This window comes from Marmota monax, unplaced genomic scaffold (assembly GCF_021218885.2).
Source record: "Marmota monax isolate L192 unplaced genomic scaffold, Marmota_monax_Labrador192_F-V1.1 WCK01_AAM20220418_F8-fsc00015, whole genome shotgun sequence".
Taxonomy (NCBI): domain Eukaryota; kingdom Metazoa; phylum Chordata; class Mammalia; order Rodentia; family Sciuridae; genus Marmota; species Marmota monax.
In genome coordinates, this window is record NW_026692194.1 from 4,429,391 (window position 1) to 4,451,403 (window position 22,013).

General features: G+C 41.5%; 1 long non-coding RNA gene across 2 annotated transcripts in view; it reads left to right on the forward strand.

Annotated features, from left to right (window-relative positions):
• Positions 1-22,013, forward strand: part of LOC124078209 (uncharacterized) — a 32,057-nt gene that overhangs the window by 2,432 nt on the left and 7,612 nt on the right. For both annotated transcript variants that reach the window (XR_009224934.1, XR_006846839.2), the window contains one exon: positions 156-5,209. This is a non-coding gene — a long non-coding RNA (uncharacterized LOC124078209). The remainder of the gene's footprint in view (positions 1-155; positions 5,210-22,013) is intronic.

Here is a 22,013-nt window from a genome sequence, read left to right on the forward strand (position 1 = left end):
ACTTCTCAGTCTACAGAATGGTTAATTTTGCACATGGTGAGCATAGAGAAAGCCTAAAAGAAAAAAGCCATTATCGAATTAATGAACTATAGAGCTTAAAAAACGTTTTGCTTTTTTGAGTTGTAAAGTGAAGGCAAACTATGCTTTGATTACAGGCATTTGTATCTAAAAACATTAATGAAGATTGTGACCCACGTATGAACTACAACTGAAATTTCATGATGAACTATATTTCTACTGGAAAACCACTAAAACAGCTATCAAAGGGGAGAGGGCAGTCAACCATGATTAACAGTGAAAGAAGAATAAACAGGTATTTGATGATGGACTTTGCTAAATGATCTTCCCTGTTAAAAATAGTAGCTCACTTCCTTCTTCTCATGTTATATGTTTTATTTAAATGAATGCGCACAGAATTTCTAATATTGAGAAGAGAATGAAGCACTGATGAATGAATCATTTTATCAGCATTTCTGTGTGCAGTGTTACCATGGACCAAGAAGAAATACTTGCAAATGTTTCCATCAAGAACCTCTAACATGAAGAACAACCTGTCAGGGCCCATGTGGGTGTAGCTACCAGCTCAAAATGTCCTTGTAATATTGAATATAATATTCTATGCATTTCAGACATTCCATTATGATGCCATGTTTATTTATATACAAATAAACATAATGTACTCCTCACAACTAAACCTTTAGTAAAATTGAAGCATCCCAAATGTTTATTTCTGACCGGAAGACATTGACTCCTTCCCTGCCCTAAGCCCCAAAGGGTGGTTGTAGCCCACTTTGAGAAATAAGACCCCGCACAGTGTTAAGTTCCATTGAGTCTTTCAGATCTCCACAATTGTGTTTGCTGAGCTGGTCTCACGATCAATATTTATGTAGGAAGTAAAATACATAGAATCAGCATTCTTTTGTTTACTTAAGTAGGAGGGCAATCATTTAGCAAGCTATTTTTCTATACTTCAAAATATGATTACAGTTCTTAATTATTTTCGGAACTGCAGTCATACTTACCAAATAATTATTTAGACACACAAATTTGTGTTCTACCAAAGTAATTAGGGGCCAGCCATAAAACTTGGCAGTCAATGACAGTTCCCAACATTTCATTATTTTCGGTTTATTTACGAGGAAACTAGAACCAGCCTCCCTGTGTGTGTTTTAATTACTCGGTCCAGGAAGGATTGACTTTAGAAAACCTCTTGGTTAAGAAGATAATCAGGAGCCCATTCCCAGAAGGAGCTCAGAGCTTCAAAGGTGCCCGCAGCTCCATGTCCCGGGGGTGTCACCGTGGGACCTTCAGCATGCCTGAGAAGTCCTCGCTGGAGCCACCCGCTTCCCCGAAGACAGCTCTCTTCTGTGAGAGGTAACAAAAGCCCCGACGACCACAGCGAGCAGAATGGGTTCTGCTGAGAGAAACAGAGAGCCCTGCATCCAGCGCTCAGACCTGGCAGCATGAATGAAAGATATTTTAAGACTCTTTTCAGCGGGGTTTGTGCGTATACTGAGTCAACAATGTGCTTCTGCCACGTCTTCGCAGCCTCACCTTCCAGCGATTCCAAGAGGCGGATCTGTCCATCAGCCAGTCTTTTACCCAAGAGGAATGTGACAGGCCTGTGAGGCGGGGCCCGGGGCCTAATTACGCTCTTCTCATTGTTGCTTTGACGCTTCTGTTTTCACTTGCTGGCGTATAGTCCTCCCTTTCATTGCCTCTGTGATTTTATTTTCTTGTTGTCAAGTGGCATAAAGGGCTCCTTAGTTTTGGAGTTTCATGGAAACTTGCCTGGCTTGGCTGGGTGGAAGGAGACCAAGATTCCGATTCAGCAGTGATCTGAAAGCCCTGACTGACTGGGAGGAAAATAGGAGGCAGGCTGCCAGGTGGGCAGTTGCATTTTAGAGGAAACATTTAGTGACACGGATTTTTGGCCTTCTTAAAAGGTGAACTACACAGAACGGGAGTTAATGCAGCACAGCTTTGGAACAAACTACCATCCAGAAGGGGCCTGGGAATTTAAGTTTGGCATCCAAATTTGACTACCAAAATAATTCAGAGAAGAAGACATGCTTCGTGTATTCAATTTAACAACTCTTCATTGAGCTGAAGCTCTTAGTTGCCATTTTTATAATTTTTTTAACTTTCTTTAAAAAAAAGTTACCTACATACTTGCACTTATAGCATGTCGATATGTATTTCTTAAGGGTCTCTCTACTATGCTAATGTTAGGGCTGAGGACACACCATCCCAAAATATGGCTGTAGAACAGAATAATATGATGCCCCAAAATACATATCTTTGACGTAATTTGAGCTGATTATTCTGAGAAATTTCAAGAAGGAGTAGCTCTGAAAAGCTGTCCCTTTGTAAAGGAGATTTACATCTATAAAGGAACTCTGTATCAGTAAAGTATCTGTCTGGACGAAGATGCTCTAGACAACTTTTGTCACTGTAGAGTCACATTTGCATGCCTGGAGAACCTTTATTTACAGTGCATATCCTGCGTCACCTTCCTGTAACTTGTGTGGCTACAATTTTCCAGGAGCCACAAGTTTCCCTAGTTTGGGATGCTACGTAAACATCACTCAGTTGCACTTTCTTTGAGCCTCAGATTTTTGTGGGACTCTTGTGGGTATGTACCTAATTAAATATGGGTTTTATTCTTTTAAGTTGTTTTATGTCAGTTTAATTCATAGCCCAGACTAGGAAGGTAGAGGGAAGCCATTTCCTCCTCACCTACATTCATGTTATAGATTCCTCTTGTGCACACTGACTCTTCTAGGTGACAATAATCAGAATGGATCTAAAAGCTTCCTTGGCAACATAGCCCAGAAAAAAAAAAGATATTATTAGAATTCAGGGATTGGTTTCAACCCATTTCCAATCAGGTTACATGTTTTCTGTCATGTTATTTGATGTTATTCATGTTATTTGATGCATGTTGATTTTCATCCTGAATTGTTCCAGTGATTTATGTATTTCATAGAGAAAAATTAAGAGGTAAAGAAAATATTATCATCATTATTATTTTGTGGTCCTGGGGGTCTAATCGAGGACCCTGTGCATGATAAATACATGCTTTTATCAATTAGCCATACCCCCAGCCCCCAAATATTTAAACTTATGATAGAAGTTCACATTGGCAGTCTATATTGATTAAACTCATCGTATGCCATTCATTCACAGATGTTGGCCTTTGTTGGCTCAGTGTTGCTCTTAAACCTAAGATTGGTTGGAACTCTGTAAATTCAGCAAGCTTTGGACTGAGAACCACGTTTTAAAATTGCTTGGGGTGTGTATGTGTGAGTGTGTGTGTGTGTGTAAGTAAGTTCTGGTCTTTCAGAAGGCCAATATTCATCCTTTTTTTTTTTTCTTTTTAATGCTATAGCCAGGACAGGTAGAAAAATGTATATCATCCTACTTCAAGCCAAAGTAACAGAGCTAATTATTGTTCTAGAGAACTTACAACTGAGGATTGACATTGGATGATTTATATAGATTATCTAATACCAGCTGATATGCTATAAATGGAAATGAGAAGGAATGAGCTTAGTGAGAAAAGAGGATGAGTAGAATTTCTGAGGATGGGGAGGATGTGCGTGCTTTCAGGTCTAGTGCTGATTTTAATCTAGAGTGTTGTTCATTCTTGGTGTTACAAGAGGTGCTCATAAAACAGCCATGGGTTCACCCAAAAGCCCTTAGTAATTATGACACAGTGCTAAAATAGAGCATCACCCAGGAATGGAAGCGTGCCCGCACCTTTTAGTAAATTGTTATTCATTTTCCTTCTTTAGTGTTGAGTTTGCATTTAGTCAGTGTGATTTTTAAAAACATCAATCATGAACCCTCCTGAAAATCATCAGGGAAATGGGGAGGAGGGTCCTCTTGGTGTTTAGAATGAAATTCTAATTCCTGTCCATGCCTTCAAGGCCCTGCAGGGTCTGGCTTGCCTCTCCAACTTCACCTGGGGGCCGTGCTCTGTCCTGCTCACACTCTCCAGCCAAAACTGGCTTCCCTGGCATTCTCCCAACAGACAGGTTCTGTCTTTCCTCCAGTGCTTGGCATTGGCTCTTCCTTGGGCCTGGAATGTGCTGCCTCAGGCACTTTTTTTGTTTTTGCATACTTAAATTATTAGCTCAAATGTCACCTCTTGTGGGAGGCCTTCCCTAATACACTCCAGCCCAGACTTCACTGTGTCCCCGTGGAATATTTATCTCCATCTGCAATTGTCTTTTTTTATTACTTGGTGTGGCCTTTCCACCCCACAGGGTAAGAGCCTTGAGAGCAGGATGGCTGTGAGAACTGGCATGAAGTTCTATCGTTTGAACAAATGAACTGATGAATAATGGATAGCCACGGTCGGTCTGTAGATGAAATCCAACCTCATGACTGTGAAGACTCCAGGGTCCCCAGGCTGGAGTCTACTCATTTACTTCCTGTTTCACAGCCTAAGAACAATTCTCCTTGAATTGCCCCTGCACTCAGGTGTCCTTCCCACCCCGAGGAGACTGAACCCAGCCGAGGGGTTCTCCATTAAGTCCACATTAAACATTAGCCAAAGTTGTTGGACCTAAATTTAAAATGTCTGAAAATAGCCTTGTCAGCAATGAATAGTTATATTCATGGTATTATAATTCTCTCATTTTGATTGGCTAGATCTCAGGCTCTTTAGAGTACCTTGATATGATCACAAGCATCTTCTCCAAAGAGAGATGAGCAGTGAAGATATTGCCTTTCCAGATTGCTTCTTTAATTTTATTTAACAAACACTTGCACAGTGTTCGCTGTGTGGCATGCCCTTCTCTCAATACCTGACATAGGCTGCCACAGGTGGGGTTCTCTGGAAGCAGCAGTGGAGACAGGGCTTGGGTGTGAAGTGCTTATAGGGATTAACACCTTTGAGGGGAAGTTAGAGCAACCTCAGCCAACCAGCTGGGAACTGGAGGCAAGGGTTGCAGGACCAGGCTAAAGGGCCCAGCTTCTCCCCACCCATGTCACTCAGTCACCAAATTGCTTCCCCAGGAAGGGCGTGGCCTCGGGCAAGGCAACTGTCTGCAGCTGGGACAGATAAGTTGCTGAGAGCTGGAGGAGCTTCCTGACCACGCTCTGGAGCTGAGCGGCAAGTCCCTTCTTGAAGCAGGATGGGGACATCGCATGTCTGTCTGCTCAAATAGGAACTCTTTTGACCCTCGTAAAAACCTCTGAGGTAGGGCCTTTCATTATTCTCATTTATAGACGAGAAGACTGAGGTGTGGAGAAATTAGGTAGGAGAAATTAGGCAGAACTATGACTTGGCCCAGGCAGTGCGGCTTAGGAATCAGCCCTGTCTTCCACTGAGAGATGCTGTCTTGTTACTTCATAGGGATTAAGAATAGCCCAATAAGAACAATACAACATTGACTGTGCTTTGACATTGTGAAGGGCACTCACTTTAGTGCTTTCGTTTTTGATTTAGTTCTTTATAAGGTTCTGTGAATGTGTGTGTGTGTGTGTGTGTGTGTGTGTGTGTGTGTCTGTCTGTCTAGTCTGGTGCATTTATTAAAAATGACATCAAAAGGTGATAATTTAGGGTTGTCTATTGCATTCAAATATTAAACCCTACCAATAAAAATCAAAGAATTGAGGCTAGAGGCTTTAGAGACAATGACTGAGCTTGAATCCCAGGACAGGAAGGCATGCGCTGGGGTTCTTAGGTGGGCCTGGGAAGAGAAAAGGTCCACCTTGAAGTTCAGGACCACAGAGAGAGTAGGTGGAAGGAAGGCTGTAAAATGCAGGGTGAGGCTCTGCCAATCACAGGAGTGGAGCATTAGCAAAAAAAAAAAAGAGCCAGAGGGAAAGGCAGGTAGCACTCTGAGGAGCGGGTAAAGGAGGAGGCAACAGAGCAGAGTACTCTTCAGAAGAGGCTGAAGACAATTCAACACTGTGAAAGGACTAAGAGGCCTGAAGAGGAGGAGGACAAAGTGGCATCGGGCTGCTCCTCAGAGTGGAGATGTATGGGCCTGGGCTGAAGAGGGGAGGAAAGAGGAAATCCAGTGGCAGTAGAACATGTTTCCATCACCATGGAATTCGATTTCTGTTCTCAACACTGGGCTTAGGTAAAGGAGAGATCGAACATGGCAAGTTTTACTAGCATGATTCAGGAAACACATTTCCGCTTAATCTACCATTTCTTTTTACTTAGAAGAGTTTATGCAATAAAAGTTATTATCCTTAAGCCTTTTTACTCCCACAGGGTTAACTGGTTTCACATTCTTTTTTCCGGAGTTTGGTGAAATTCCCTCTTAGAGCTCAATAGAGAAATTCTGTTTTAATCCTTTCCTACTTTTATTTGTATATAAAATATGGTCCAAAAGGCTGGAACAAAGTCTCGGTAGTAAGTGCTCTTTGTAAAAATAGTCAGCAGGGATAAAGTTCAGCAACATGACATATAAACAGGCCAAACTCTGAGCCAGGGGGATTAAAGGACTCTTCATGGGATCTGAATAAAGGTTATTCTTGCTACTGAACTGATTATGTCACCGTGGTTGACCCTTATATTAACAGGTTTTTTTTTTTCCTTGTGACATCTTCTTTCACATCCTCTTATGGATATTCTAACATGATTTATTTATTTGCCTATTTTTGTAACACATAAAGCCATTTGATAAACTTGCTCATGGCTCACAGTATAACACTACTCTAAATAATTCACAAGGCAAAGCAAGGTCGGGGGTGTTTAAAAAGTAATGTACAGCAACTGCAGGAGAATACAGGATGCCAAATGTTCATCTTGCTTAGAGTAATTGCTCAAACTCATTTATTATACTAAACCAAACTGGGAGAATGTGAAGAGACGCAGCGCCTCTGGAGCATAGTATATTTCTAGTTCCATCCGCTTGAAGACCAGCTTGGTTTCAGAGAAGCAGGGTTGCTTCTTAGTTTATATTTGGGGTGGGGACAAATAACTTCTTTCTGGACTCTGGCATTTCAGAAATCTGACAGATCTTATGAAGGCAGAAATGAAGTAAGTGTGGAGGAGGAGATGGCTGCGGGGATTGCGGCAATGGTGGGCTTGAAGTCTGATGCTGACCCTTCGATGATTCTGATTTGCCTTTCTGCAGTCACTTTTCAGCTGCACATGGTTTGTGGGAGCCAATGAAAGTAACGCGTATCTGGGGAACACAAAAAAGGTAGCTATGTCAGGACTTTGAAGGGCTTCTATTCAATCACTGGCCACTGCATTCAGAAGCCACACCTGCTTCCAAGACACACTTCTCTTCAAGGAGCTAGATTCAATATCAAAAAGTGAACTAGTTCATAAAATGCTTCACTCACCAATGTCAAAATATGAAACGTCAAAGCATTTGTGAAAGTGCAGGGGTCACAGGGTATGGCTAGTTTCTTTCCAGCATGGCTATACCAACTTAATATTCCCATGTGTGTTCTCTACTCAGCTGAAACAACCTTAGGACAAATTCATTTTCCCTCTTTAAAACACAAAAACAAAAATGTAATAGCCATGCCACCAAAATTTAATCTCTAAAAACTTTTCTATAGAAATTTCTAGAGAAATTCTAAAAAACAAATTTCTCTAAAAAATTTCATAGAGGGGTGTGTTTACTTGGTCATAGATGGATCTTAAATTAATTTGATGGGCAACCAATGTGGACCCTCCTGTATCTGTGTCCTGTGATGCAGCGACACATACTCTTCAGCTCGGCATTGTTCTAGAATTACCTGTACGGTTCTTTCATGAGATGACATTCAATCCACACAAAGAACGCAAGGTCAAAAAGGGCTGGAAGGGAAAGTGAGTGTGGCCCATAAAACCAAGAGGTACTTAAGATTTAACAAGATTAACATGTGCTGTTGAAAAGAGCTACCTGGCCTGAGTCACGGGGAAGTGGGGGAATGCCAGCTCACTGTTCAGTTCTCTGGGTTTTGCTGTCACACCACACAAATGGAAAGCTCCAGAGAGCCTTGCATGGAGCTGTAATAAAAACTCTTTGGAAAATAATCAAATGATCGTAGCTTTAATAGTTATTTTTCTTGGACCTTTTTGAGTCATTCTTTTTCACTGACCTGGTTATTTGCTGTTAACATTTCTTTTGTCTGCCTTGTAGGGAAGCTTATATCTGAAGCTTGCCCAGTTTCTTAAGTCCAAATCATTCAGAAAACAGAAAATTCAAACTGGACTCTTTTGCAACAATTTCCACTAAAAAAATCTATAGTGGATTCATCAACAGGAAGTGGAGGGAACAATCCTTGCCCTTCTGGGGCTGTGTCTAACTGCATGAATGAGTGGAACTCACTAAATTATATGCAAAACTCATCACTCAAATGCCTACTAATCTTTTTGTCCCTGGGCAAAGCAGTTTTTCCACATCATTTTAGCTTTCATGGCAACTACCATTTTTAGAACACCATATTTTATATGTTGAAAGTCAGCTTTAAATGCTGTATAACTGGATGATCCCAGGAATGTCGAGTAATCTGGGTATAAGCAATTTTTTAAATGCTACATATAGAAGAAACTTTCAAAGATATGCTAGGTGCATATGTGCATTACAATACAGGCAGGTAAACAGGCCATGGATGCTTATTTAGATGCCTATTTAGGTCCTTGATTTGGGGTTCTAGCCATATAGAAAACATAAGTGCTCTGCCTGCCAGGGTCAGTATCTTGGTACTTTCGTTGTTCTTTTTTTTTTCCTTGCAAACAGGACTTATTCAGGAATCAGTGGCAATTTGTCTCCTAAAAAGCTCTATTCTCCAGACTTCCTGATGTTCAGGGAGTTCTGTAATTTAATTCTGGTCAATGAAATTTACATGGAAGCCTAATTGATGAGCTTTCAGAAAAGCCCCATAAAAAGTTGACATGTGCCTTTTGCTCTTTGTTCCTCCTTTTTCTGTCTTCCTGAGATATGGACCTGGGGAGGATAGAAGCTGTGTGCTAATAATGGCTGAGCAGAAAGGTAGGAGGACTCTAGTCCTTGGTGGTGTCAAAGACCATTGAACGGCCAGACCTGGAGCCACCTTCCAGACTTCTTATTCAAGAGAAATAAGCCACTTATTTTAGGCATCACAGACAAATTTCTATTTCAAGTCACTGAAACAATGATACATGATACCTAATTTCCACAGAGTGGGGTGTTTACCTATAGTGTCCTGGTTCTGAATAAGAGTGACTCAATTGGTCCCCAGAAGTAACTGCACTTAGAGTCTGAGGAAGACTGATTTTCAAACATCCCAGTGGTTTGGTTAACCAAAGAAAGAAAGAAAGCTCTGAAATTCCCCTCTTAATCCTCTTAAACCTTGAGTTGCTTTCAGTGGTCACTGTGACCCAAATGGCAAGAAGTGCCTGCCATATTTATTTCATAGGTTTCCCCACCCCCAGCACTCCAATCTTGTAACTTTCTTCAGTAAGCAAATGAGATCACCAAGAACCAAAATCAGTTTCTTAACCTGCAATGCCAAATACAACTACTTACTGTGTGCACCCTGTGAGCATGCATGTGAATGTGTGGGCACATCTGTTCTTCATACCTTTCTTTAGCTTTGGAGGAGAACCTAGACTTTCTTTTAAAGTTAAAGTTCTAGTCCAAATCATTTTAGTTTGGTAAATTGAAGTGGACATGTGGTTGGAGAGCACAAGTATCCAGAGTGGCGGGCCCTTTCCATCTCCACACAGAAAAGAACAAGACCTGTTGGTAGAATAGTGAGTAGTTCCATCTGGATGGGGCCCATGCATGACAGGTGAAAGGCAGACTGGGGCCTGATTGTTGGTTGCCTTGAGGTCAGGTTTGGAGTTTGAAATTAATTCTGGAGCTAGCTTTTCCCAAAGGCTTCCTCAGAACTCTAGGACAATGAGATGTTAAACAAAGAAGGTTCCATGGTCAGATAAATTTGGAAGCTGTCCATGGTATCTCTCCCTCTTGAAATTCACACTGTATAATTGCATGCTAAAGGCTGAGAATATCTTCATTAAAGAAAATGGTTAAACTTAATCCAAGATTCCTCCCCCAGATAATACCTGTTAGCAGGTACAGTTACAGGCTTAACTCAATTTCTATTAAGATCTCAGAATTAAGTTTTGTGTATATAGGTAAGTATTCAAAATTTTATGTCAGAAGGCTAAGAAATAGTTAAAACAATTTTGAAAAAAAAATTAGTAGGAAGAATTAGTTACTGGATTTCAAGATGTATTATACAGCTAATGTAATCAAGATTATGTGGGATTTGGTGGAGGGATGTAAGCATATATCCACAGGACAAAACAGAGAATCCAGAAAGAAACCCACACAAATATGCCTAATTGATTTTTAAAAAATGTAGTTGTAGATGGACAGAATGGCTTTATTTTATTTGTTTATTTTTATGGATTGCTAAGATCAAACCCAGTGCTTCACAAATGCTAGGCAGGTGCTCTGCTACTGAACTATAGCCCTAGCCTTGCCCTGTTGATTTTTGACAAAGGTACAAAAGCAGTTCAATGATGGAAAGACGGACTTTGATAAATGGTGCTGTAGCAACTGAATATCCACAGGCAGAACACAAGAAAGACAAACAAAAAAAACACAATGAACTTCCACCAAAGTTGAGTGCATTACAAAAAAAATTAAGTTGAAATGAACCACAGACCTAAAGATAAAATGAAAAACTATTAAACTTTTAGAAAGAAACATAGGAGGAAGTTTTTAGGATCTGGCATTAGGCAGAGAGTTCTTAGGCCAGAGAGTTCTTAGGCCTGATAATAAAAGCACAGCCCATAAAATTAAAAAATTAGTAAACTAGACTTTTTTTTAAACAAAAATATTTTGGTAGCTGTAGATGGACAGGAGAATGCCTTTAGTTTGTTTATGTGGTGCTAAGGATTGGACCCAGTGCGTCACATATGCTAGGCAGGTGCACTGCCACTGAACTAAAGCCCCAGCCTTAAACTAGACTTATCAAATGAAAACATTTTGGTTTGCAAAAGGTCCTGTTAAGAGAATGAAAAGATGGGAGGGGGAGTAAAAGAGGATTAGATGAACTCTAGAAAGGGCAAAGGGGTGAGAGAGGAAGGGAGCAGGCAAGGGGGTAGGAAAGATGGTGGAATGAGATGGACATCATTACCCTAAGTACATGTATGAAGACACGAATGGTGTGAATATACATTATATACAACCAGAGATATGAAAAATTGTGCTCTATATGTGTAATATGAACTGTAATGCATTCTGCTGTCATACATAACAAATCAGAATAAAAAATAAAATTAAAGAATGAAAAGACAAAAATATAGAGTTGAAGAAATCATTTGCAACTGCCTGTATGAGAAAGGACTAGTATCTAGAATACATAAAGGGTCAAATTTAACAGAAAAGCTTCAATTATAAGATGGGTAAAAGACAAAAAGGGACATTTCACCAAAGAAGACATTCAGATGGCAAATAAACACCTGAAAAGATGTTCGACATCATTAGCTATTAGGAAAAGGCAAATTAAAGCCACAGATATTATTATACACCTATCGGAATGGCTAAAATAAAATAGCATCACCACCATCAAGTTGGCGAGGATATACAGGCTGGTGGGAAGATCAAGTGGTTTAGCCTCTCTGGAAAATATGCAATTTCTTCAAAAGCTAACCATGGCAACTACCATACAACCTGGCTATTTAACTCCTGAGCATTTATACCAGAGAAATCAAGACTTACTTTCACATAAAAGCATGTATTTACAGCAACTATATTTTATTGTAGATGCAACTTCAAGTCTCCTGGGATAATCCTCTTTTTAATGCAATAGACAGCTCCTCTATGGAAATTCTGGAGTCACCACTTTTGATTTCATAGGCTGAAACAGAAAAAGTATTGAAAATAAATATTTGATTTGATTTGAAGACCAACACTAAGCCTTCTATGGAAAAGGGAAAAGTTACACATTGTATAACCTCCAGAGAATGACAGTGCTGCTCTTGTAATCATTGATCTGAACATAGATACTACTGGACATAATTCATACTCCTGCAAAAATAAAGTGATCATTTACTGAATATCTATTATGTGCAAGTGAATATTTATTGAATATCTACTATGTGCAAGTCATAAAATTACTACGTGAAATTTGCTTGCATACCAAATGATTATCTACATTTCACAGATGAACAAACTGAGGTGCAGAGAGATTTAGAATCTACTCTGTGCTGGGTGTTCTGATACTTGACCTCATCCAATTTCATTCTCATAGCTGGCCTTGGTCAGATTTCCTGCTTCCTGATTGCTCAAGCTTTGGGTCATCATTAACAAGAGTTGTATGAGGGTGCTCTGTGATTATACCCTAAAATTAGGGTAACAGGTGTCTGAAGAGCTCATTAAAATTTGCAAAGAAAAGAGGTCTTGAAATATTTATCTTTGTGCTGTTCACTTCTCCTCCTATGTTCTGGGTCCTGCCTTTAGTGCCTTGTTATTTTAAGAGTACAGAGAATCAAAGAAACAAACAAACAAACATTGAGATCTTTAAAACTTCCAAACCAGGCTCTTGAGAATTCAAAGATTAGACTGTGAAGGTCCCAGGCACACACCGTATGCCCATACAAAGACAGAAAAATGACAATCAAGAGAAGCCATTGAGGGGCTTGGGTACCACGCAGAGGGGTGACATGACAGATCTTCCTCCATCAACCACAGAAAATATACCTTCCCATGCCTATTAACTTTGTGGGGCTCCATCCATGCCACCCCTAAACAGACTCCTCCAACCCTCTGTTGTGAAGGGGTGTCCAAGTGCCCTGACCTGTAAAGAGTCCTTGGCCCCAAGAGGAGTGGGGTGGTGTGGGAGTGAAGGCCCAGCAGAGGAACTCGGGTGAGGCTGGACCCTGGGGAGAGCCTTCCCAGTTAGAGGTACAGACTCCTCAGCATGGAGCTCAGGGCAGAGCTGCATCTCTGTAGAATGAGTAACATGATTTGAAGCTGCCTGAGCCCCCAGGAGACCAGGGCAAGGAGAAACCAGTTTTCCTTCTCTCACTGGGCCCCAGCATTCCAAAGCACTCTCAGTTGAGTGGGCAGGGACTGGGCCTGTCTAACCACATTCAGGGTGGACTGGCAAGGGAGGGCATCCACAGCCTGTATAGGCCTATCATGAACCGATCATTGACCCCCACAGCTCCTGGCATCCACAGTCCCTAACCATGGCTTTGCATTGCTGAGGAGTCCCAGACAGCCAAAGGAAGAGGAGTCGGGGAAAGGCCAGCTTCTGGAGACTGGGGGTCAAGGGCTCCCACCATGTCTTGTGAGCACCAAGGGCAACCTCTGAGTGCGGGGAAGTGAGGGACATCTGTGTGACAACAGAGGCGTAGTTGTGTCCTACATTTCCTCACCTTGCTGTGATCCTCAGCCAGCGCAGCACCTTCATCCTCACAATTTTCAGGTTTGGACTTGGTGCCCAAATGACAATAGAAAGGATAAACTTGCATATATTGGAGTAAAAGAAAGCCCATGGCTTAGGCGTGGGTAACGAGAGAGAGAAATGAATTCCTTTGAAGCTCCCTCTCTCCCTCCTCTCCACATTTTTTTTTTTAAACTCAAGACAGCAATTAGTTGCACAGGCAAGGAAGGGTGTGTATGAGTGTGTGTGTGTGTGTGTGATGTGTAGTGTGTGGCATAGCTATAGTGAGGTATAGTGAACTGTGCAGGGTGCGTTTGGTGTGTGCAGTGTGTATCTGCGTGGTATGTCAGACACAGTTTGTCCTTGCTGTCCAAAGCATCCTCCCACATTGCCCCATCTATGGCAGATTTCCGGATCCTTCGGAAATCCTCTCTCCCACACCCAGCCAAATAAGCAAGAACACATGTGAAAAGCCTTTTTTACCCCAGAGCCTCTTGAGATGCAGCCAAACAGCTGGAATTACATGCTTTACAGAGAACCAGGGACGTGGCATGGCAATGGGATATTCGGTTTATATTTGGATGCCAGGTTCCTATTTCCAGAACCTGAGAGGGCGAGAGGCGGGGAGAGGTGGAGCTGTCTCTGACCAGCAGCTAGGGGTGTGATTGTGAGTCTGTGTGTTTAGAGGTGCCTTTCATTAAAAAGCTGCCTCCTCTGGCTTTCCCCATTCACATGTGCATTTGCCTGTCAGACTCCAGTTTGAAAATCAGCCTCTCTTTCTCTTCATTCATCTCCCCAGTCCCCTGCTTTCTCTTTTATTTGTTTCAGACAGTAAATCAAGCTCCTTCTGCACAGTAGCTCAGGGTTCTTAATCCGTTGCATGGGGCAGGCGCCCAGATTAAAGCAGGGGAGATTAGAATGCTGTGCACTTGTAAGAGTGCTGGGCCCTGGAGGCTTTCTCTGCTTCTACCTTCCTGGTTATGGGAGGGCTTGGCTTCCTCTTGATTCTGGGGGAAATCCAGAACTGCCAGCGTCTAGCTTGCATTCCACATCTGTTCCAGTCATGTGCAGCTGTTTAACAAACCACCTCAAACCAAATGGCTTAAAATCACAATCATTTATTTTGCTCAAGAATCTATACTGTTAAGCAGGATTCAAAAGGGACAGCTCATCTCTGCTTCCACATGGCACTTGCCTGGGGTGGCTGGAAGGTGTGGGGATTCACCAGCTGGGGCCTGAAGTCCTCTCAAGCTGCTTTACTCACATATCTGGCAGATGATGCTGGCTTTGCCTGGGACCTTCTCTGGGACTGTCAGCTCTTGAACCTCCATGTGACTTCTGTGACTGCCTGGTGTTCTCACACTGCATGCAGGCAGGGTTCCAAAGCAAATGCCTTAAGAATAGAAATGGAAGTGTGTGACATTTTTATGCCACCAGTCACAGAAGTCATTTAGTGTCACTTCTGCCATCCTTCCTTGGTGAGGCACTTAAATAGTTGTGTCTAAGTCCAAGAGAGGGTGATATAGATGCCATCATTCAATGGGAAGAGGGTTCAATGTCACGTTGTAAAAATAGCATGTATGTGTGAGTGTGTATAAAGTGTGCTTTGCACTTTATTGTAGTAATACAAAGCACACATATAGAGGGTCGTGAACACACACTATATTGTGGTAGCTCTGTTTGAAAATACAATCTGCCACATCTTTTTCTATCTCACCATCCCTATCTTTGAGTCTTTGGTGCTATTGGTCTAAATTTGTACACAGAGTTGGAATTTTTAGTAAGAATTATGTTCTCACATGGATTACAAAGCTTACACTTTTTCTTAAATCATGTGGTAGGCAAAATGGCCCCGTGGTGGACCCCCAGATTCCTGCCCCTGGATCATATATCTCCATCCTCCCAGGACTCTGCTTGAGTGTGTGTGTGTGTGGTGGGGGGTGATTAGGGAAATACCATCTCGCAAAAGTGAAGGGATGTTGCAGATGTAACTAAGGATTCCCCTCAGTTACCTTGGATTAATCAAAAGGGAGATTACCCTGATTATGTCAGATGGGCCTGACACAATCAGGCAAGTCCTAAAAAAAAGAGAGTTCAGGGGCTGGGGACATAGCTCAGTTGGTAGAGTGCTTGCCTCACATGTACAAGGCTCTGGGTTCAATCTCTGGCACCAAAAAAAAAAATTATTATGTTTGTATACAATCAGAGATATGAAAAATTGAGCTCTATGTGTGTAATATGAATTGTAATGCATTCTGCTGTCATATATAACAAATTAGAATAATTTTTTTAAAAAGAGAGAGAGAGAGTTCAGACCTTCCTTGAAGAGAAAAACATTCCCACTGGCTTTGAAGGAGTAAGTGGCCTGTGAGGGAGGGCCCCACAGCTAACATGTAAGGGTACCCTCTAGCTGCTGAGAGCAACCCCTGGCCAACAGCCTGCAAGAAAACAGGGACCTCAGTCCTACAAACGCAAGGAAAGAAATTCTACCTGAATGGACTTGGAAGAACTCCAGATGAGAACACAACCCGGTGCACATCTTGATTTCAGAGTTGTGAGACCTTGAACAGAGAAGCCAGCTACTCCATGTCCAGGTTCCTGACCCACAGAAATTATGAGAAAATACCAATGTGGGTTTCAAGCTACCAAGTTTGTGGTAACATGTGATGCAGCTAGAAAACTAACAGGCATAACTATGAACTCCACTTTAGAACTTTACTGGATGTGTAACTGGAGAAACACAAGGCAGATCCAATAGCGAGACTGCGCATGCTGAGAGATGCAGCTCAAATGTCACTTCTGTGCCATCTTCATGGGTTCCCTTCAGCCAGAAGTATAATCTCTTGCATCTGAAATCCTATAGCTTTGTTTGTCCCTCTTTTGTGGCACTTCTCATATTCTACTTATATTTACCAGTGTTCAGTTCTTGTCTTCCTGACTGGATTATAGAATCCTTCTGAAGGAGATGGCATCCTATTTACTTTGGTGGTGCCAAGATGCTTAACATAATTCTTTGCGTATCAACAAAGGTTTACTGACAATTCATTAAATATTTTTCTCAATGACAGAACTTCAACTTTTACTGATTGAGGCGGTTGGAGAACACTTTTGATACGAGGACAATCAAGACATGTCTTCATGATTATTTTCACATGATAGTTTAAAATATCAAAAGTAGCCAAGCATTCTGCTCCTCATTTGTAGTCAGTGAGAATGTTTCTGTCATCTGAGATTCTGAAATTAAGCCCGTGAATGTGCATCCAATGGATTCTGGTTCTCTGAAACTCTCTGCCAAGACGAAATTGCAGATCTATCTGAGTAATCTTTATTTTTATCTTGAGAATGGAGAAAAGACTTTCTTTCATAAGCCACTGGGTCAGGGCCACTGTCTTTAGGAGAGGTAGGGCTGAAATTTCTTCTTGGAGCATGAAATACAAATCTATTTACAGAAATGAGTAGCCTTTAGCTCCTCTTGGAATTAAGTTTTGGGACACTAAACAAGGAGAAAGCAGAAAAGTGGAAGAATAGAAAACACCCATGCTTTTAGGATGATAAACCTTTTATAACAAAAGAAGCCAGGAGCCCCTGGGCGCAGGTTGGTTGGGGCCCCGCAGGATCAGTAAGTCTCTCTCAGAGGCCCCAGGCATTCCTGTCCCTGGGAACCCCAGGTGGAGCTATGCCTGAGGACCTACACCACAGGGAGCTGTTTGTAGCAAACTTGATTATTAATAACAAAACCATCATAATGAAGCTCATCTAAAAATAGAATTGCAGTTTTGTGAGGGATTCTTACTGGGCCAATTATTAGTTAGGTCCACATTCGTGTGTTCTTGAGGAGCATCAGCTGATTATGTTGGTCTTAAGAACACCTTTTGGGGACGTCCATATCTGGACATTAAAAAAAAAAAAAAACAGTGAGTAGAAACACTATGTTTATATAGCTCCTAGGAATTTGCAGAGTTTCACATATATTCTCCCTGTGTACCCAGGGACAAAGCCATCTCCTCCTTACTTAAGTTAATATGGGTGGTGAAGTTCAAGGATCATGTTAAGGCCTCAAGTGGCATCCACTTTGCTTCGAAATTAGGAGCGTGTGTCCAAATTCTCATTGTCAAATCTCTCAAAGCTCCAGACATCTGGAGCCAACAGATCAGAATGCTACTAGTTAGCATCCAGATGGTGTTAAAGCCCCGAGTCAAAATTAGTCACACTGGTTTTCCCTGTGGTTAGCCCCATGGTCACTAATGAAATTGGATGTGACAAGGTCCAGATTTTACATTTCATATGGAGGACCAATAAGCATTTCAGAGATCCAGAAATTCTTTTTAAATAATCCCAGCATGGTTTCTGTGGTCTACTTGTTGTTTGGATTCTAGAAAATCCTCGGAGCTTAATGGGTATTTCCCCTTATCAGTAGCTGGCAAGAAAATGTGTTGGGGGAAATACTGCAGTAGAGTGTGTGCATATTTGGATAGTAAGAAATTAGTGAAGGAGCTGGTATCTGGTGCTTGCTTCCCCCATTGTAATGGGAGGTGGTGGGGTGGGGAGAAGGCATTAGGGTTTGAGGAATAAGAAGGTTGGGATAAGTGGGCTAGCCTTTACCATGTTCTGCCTTAGCAACACTGGAGAGCTTCATAATCATCTAGACTTCTAGTCCAGCATGAAGGAAACACAGTCTCTCAGGGTAGGGCCTAGAGGTCTGCATTCAAACCACCAGGTGATATTGATGCTCCTGGGGGCTTGCTGGTTTGAACCCTTGGAGGCCTCCTCAAAAGTCTTTCTTGGAAGAATCTGGGGACATGGTAGTATAGCACTTGCATAGCTGGGTTCCATTCCTAGCACAGAAAAAAAAAATCTCTTGAAGTCCTAGACATTTATGTCTCAAGGAACTCTGGATAGAATGGTTCCTGAGGACCTTCACAACACAGGAAACTGTTCCTCGCCGCTCAGTTATTAATAATAAAGTTTGCAGTTCACTGGTTAACCCATGATAGACAGTGTTTAAAAAGCACCGGACTAGGAGTCAGGGTCCTTAGTTCAAGTTATGCCACCAACTTGCTCTGGGCTCTTGTACAAATTGCTTTGCTTCTCTGGGCTTCAATTTCTTCACCAGTAAAATGGACTGAGGGTGTTCCAAATAAGTATTGGCATTCCACCCAGCATCCACACTCTGAGTACAAGACTGTCTATGACACAAATGCCTGGAGTCGCTCAGAGGTACTGTGAGGACTCCTGTGTAGGCGAAGGGGAAGGGAGTATGGTTTTGACAAGACCAAGGATGTGATGGTCAGCTTTTCATCAATGTGACAAATACCTGGGTAAAACAAAGGAGGAAAGATTTCTTTCAGAGCTTTCAGTTCATGGTTGGTTGACTCCATTGCTGTGGTCCTGAGTGAGGGAGACATCGTGATGGAAGGGCGTGGGGGGAAAGCTTCTCAGTTATGGCAGCCAGGGGCAGGGGGGGGGGGGAGAGAGAGAGAGAGTGGGGGAGGTGCCAGGGACAAGATACAGTCTCCAAGAACAGGCCCCTAAGAACCCATTCCTTCAACTGGGTCTCACCTCCCACAGTTTCCACCACCTCCTAATAATGCCATCAAATTATTAATCCACTGATGAGATCAGAGCCATTATGATCCAGTCACTTTCTCAAAACCCCATTTCTAAATATTGCTGCCTTGTGGACTAAGCCTTACACACACGAACCTTTGGAGAACATTCCAGATCCAAACCATAACAAATAGGAAGCCAAAGTTGGCTGTCAGAAGAGTCCCCTTCTTTTCCAGAACAAACCGGATTCATTATTCCTACGGTGCTCAGTCATTGGCCAGAAACCAGATGTGGGAAGGTGGCCTGACTGCATACACAGTGAGGGATTTCAGGGCACAGAGGCTAGGGCCCTTGGTTAGTTACACTCCCTGTGAGGCACATCGTCATGGCTACCAAGAAGGAGAAAGAGAGCTTACTAAGAATAGATGTGGTCAGCTCCCAGGCTGTGCTGGGCATCCATTGGAAATTTGCAATTATGAATTTAAAGTGAAAGTCATGTTTCTGTGGAAACTGTGATGCTCAAATTTAAATACTTTCAATGCAGGATTGAGTTCTATGGCTCTGGGGGACAGATGGTTAATGCCCAGTATGAACAAATTTCAGACCAATCTCAGTGTGACCAATAATCTATGGAGTGAAGGTTTGGAAACTTGACCTTTCATTTGCCTGTGCTCTGAATTGGATCAAGAAGTATTTTCTGAGAAGAAGTTTATTTTTTCCAGAGTTCTGCTCCCCTCCACCTTTTGACAGAGATCAGATCCTTAGGTGACAGTCATGCTTCAGATGAGAATCATGGGTAGGTCCTAAATTCTCATAACTGGTGCCAACAGATAGTTTCTAAAAATTTGATTTTTATGAATATTATTTTCCTGATATCAACAGTGATATATGCAAAAAATAGGAAAATACGTTATTGGTGATCTGCCCGTATTCCTTCACCCACCCCAGAGTTCATCTGCAGTTAGTGAATAGTTCTTATATATCAATGGCTTTCTTTCTCAAGCACCTCCATCTACATCTTGAGGATCTTCTCTGGCCACAGGAGCTTTCCTGGCCTGCACACAGGGTGATTAATAGTGCTGGGTACTACCAGTCCGAATGGCAGTCAATCAAGAATACAAACAATAATAAATGCTGGAGAAGATGTAGGGGAAAAGGAACACTTTAACACTGTTGGTCAGATTGTACATTCACAACCACTATGGAAATAGGTATGGAGATTCCTCAAAAATCTAGGCATGGAGCAATTGTATGACCCAGCTATACCACTTCTTGATATTTATTCTACAGAATTAGTCATCATACCATAGTGATACATGCATACACATGTTTATTTTTTTTAATTATTTTTATTTGGGGGGGGTACCCAGGATTAAACTCAGGGGCACTCGACCAGCCCTATATTTTGTATTTTATTTAGAAACAGGGTCTCACTGAGTTGCTTAGTACCTTGCTTTTGCTGAGGCTGGCTTTGAACTAGCGATCCTCCTGCCTCAGCCTCCCAAGCCGCTGGGATTACAGGCATGAACCACCATGCTGAGCACATACCGTGTTTATAGCATCACAATTCATAGTAGCTGAACTTCAGTGGCAGAACGTTTGCCTAGTATGTGTGAGGTGCTGAGTTCAATCCTCAGCACCACATAAAAAATAAATAAATAAGCAATTGATCAAATAAATAAATAAATAAATAGATAGATAAATAAACAAATAAAACAAAAACATAGTAGCCAAACTATGGAGCCAAACTAGGTGTCCATTAATGGATAAAGAAAATGTGGTATGTATATATAATGGAATTTTATTCAGCCATAAAGAAAAACAAAATTATGTCATTTGCGGGAAAATGGATGGAACTTAAGACACTATGTTAAGCATAAGGAGCTAAACTCAGAAGGTCAAGGACAAAAAAATAATGTTTTCTCTCATATGTGAAATTAGAGAGGAAAAAGGTATCCAGGCAGTGAAGGGAGTGGTTCATGAAAATCTAAGGAAAATTAGAAGAGCAGAAGAAAGAGACCAGGAAGAGAAGGGAAGAGAGGGAACGGGGAAATACTGGGGAATGACATTGGCCAAATTCTATTATTATGTTGTGTGCATGTACAAAAATGTAACAACGGATCCCACTGTCATGTACAACTGCAAAGCACCAATAAAAATACAGAGAAAGTGCATTATAGTTGTACATAACGGTAGAATAAATTGCCTAGTTAACTTAGTGAGACTCTGTCTCAAAATTTAAAAATTAAAAAGGGACAATGTTTGTAGCTCAATAATAGAATGCTTTCGACATGCCTAAGTCCCTGGGTTCATTCCCCACCCCACCCCCACACCCCATTTGTCAGGTTATGGAAATTACAATATAGAAAGTAGTTGTTAATGACTGTTTAGTATTTCTTTGGATGTGTTCTATATCAATTTTTAAGATTACTGATCTGCCTTTACTCAGTAATAGAAAACTACTCCAGTTGAGTTCTTTCCAAGCAATATATCTTCCTTCAAAGTATGCATGCATGTCTCAACTTTTAGTAAACATTTATAGAAGATTGCCTGAAGGATTTCAGTCCATCCTTTAGCTAGTGTGGGTCGTGTTTTCCAATCCAAATCAGGTAGATCTTCTCCTATGGGCTGATGACATATTTGGCCTTCTTCTCTTGTCAGCTTATAGAATTGTACTTCCTAAAATGGGTTTTGGGATATCACCTATAGGAACCCAATGGAAGTGTCCATAGAAAACACAGTGTATTTATTTCTGATAAGCTATTGAGAACACTGGAGGAAGAGGTTCACTTAATGCCTAGAATGAGGAAAAGAACTATCAATTAGCAAAAAGCTTTGCCTTATCTTTTATACATTGTCAGTTTTGTGACTTTCATATCCCCACTTCTGCATTGTTTCGTTGGAAGCTCAGAGCCTATTTAAACTATTTAAAACCAAAACAAACAAATCACTGGGTTCTGGGCTTTTTTTTTTTTTGGTACTAGGGATTGAACCTAAGGACATAAGAACACTTTATCACTGAGCTACATCCACGGTCCTTTTATTTATTATTTTTGAGACAGGATCTCACTAAGTTGCTGAGGCTGGTCTCAAACTTGCCATCCTCCTGCCTCAGT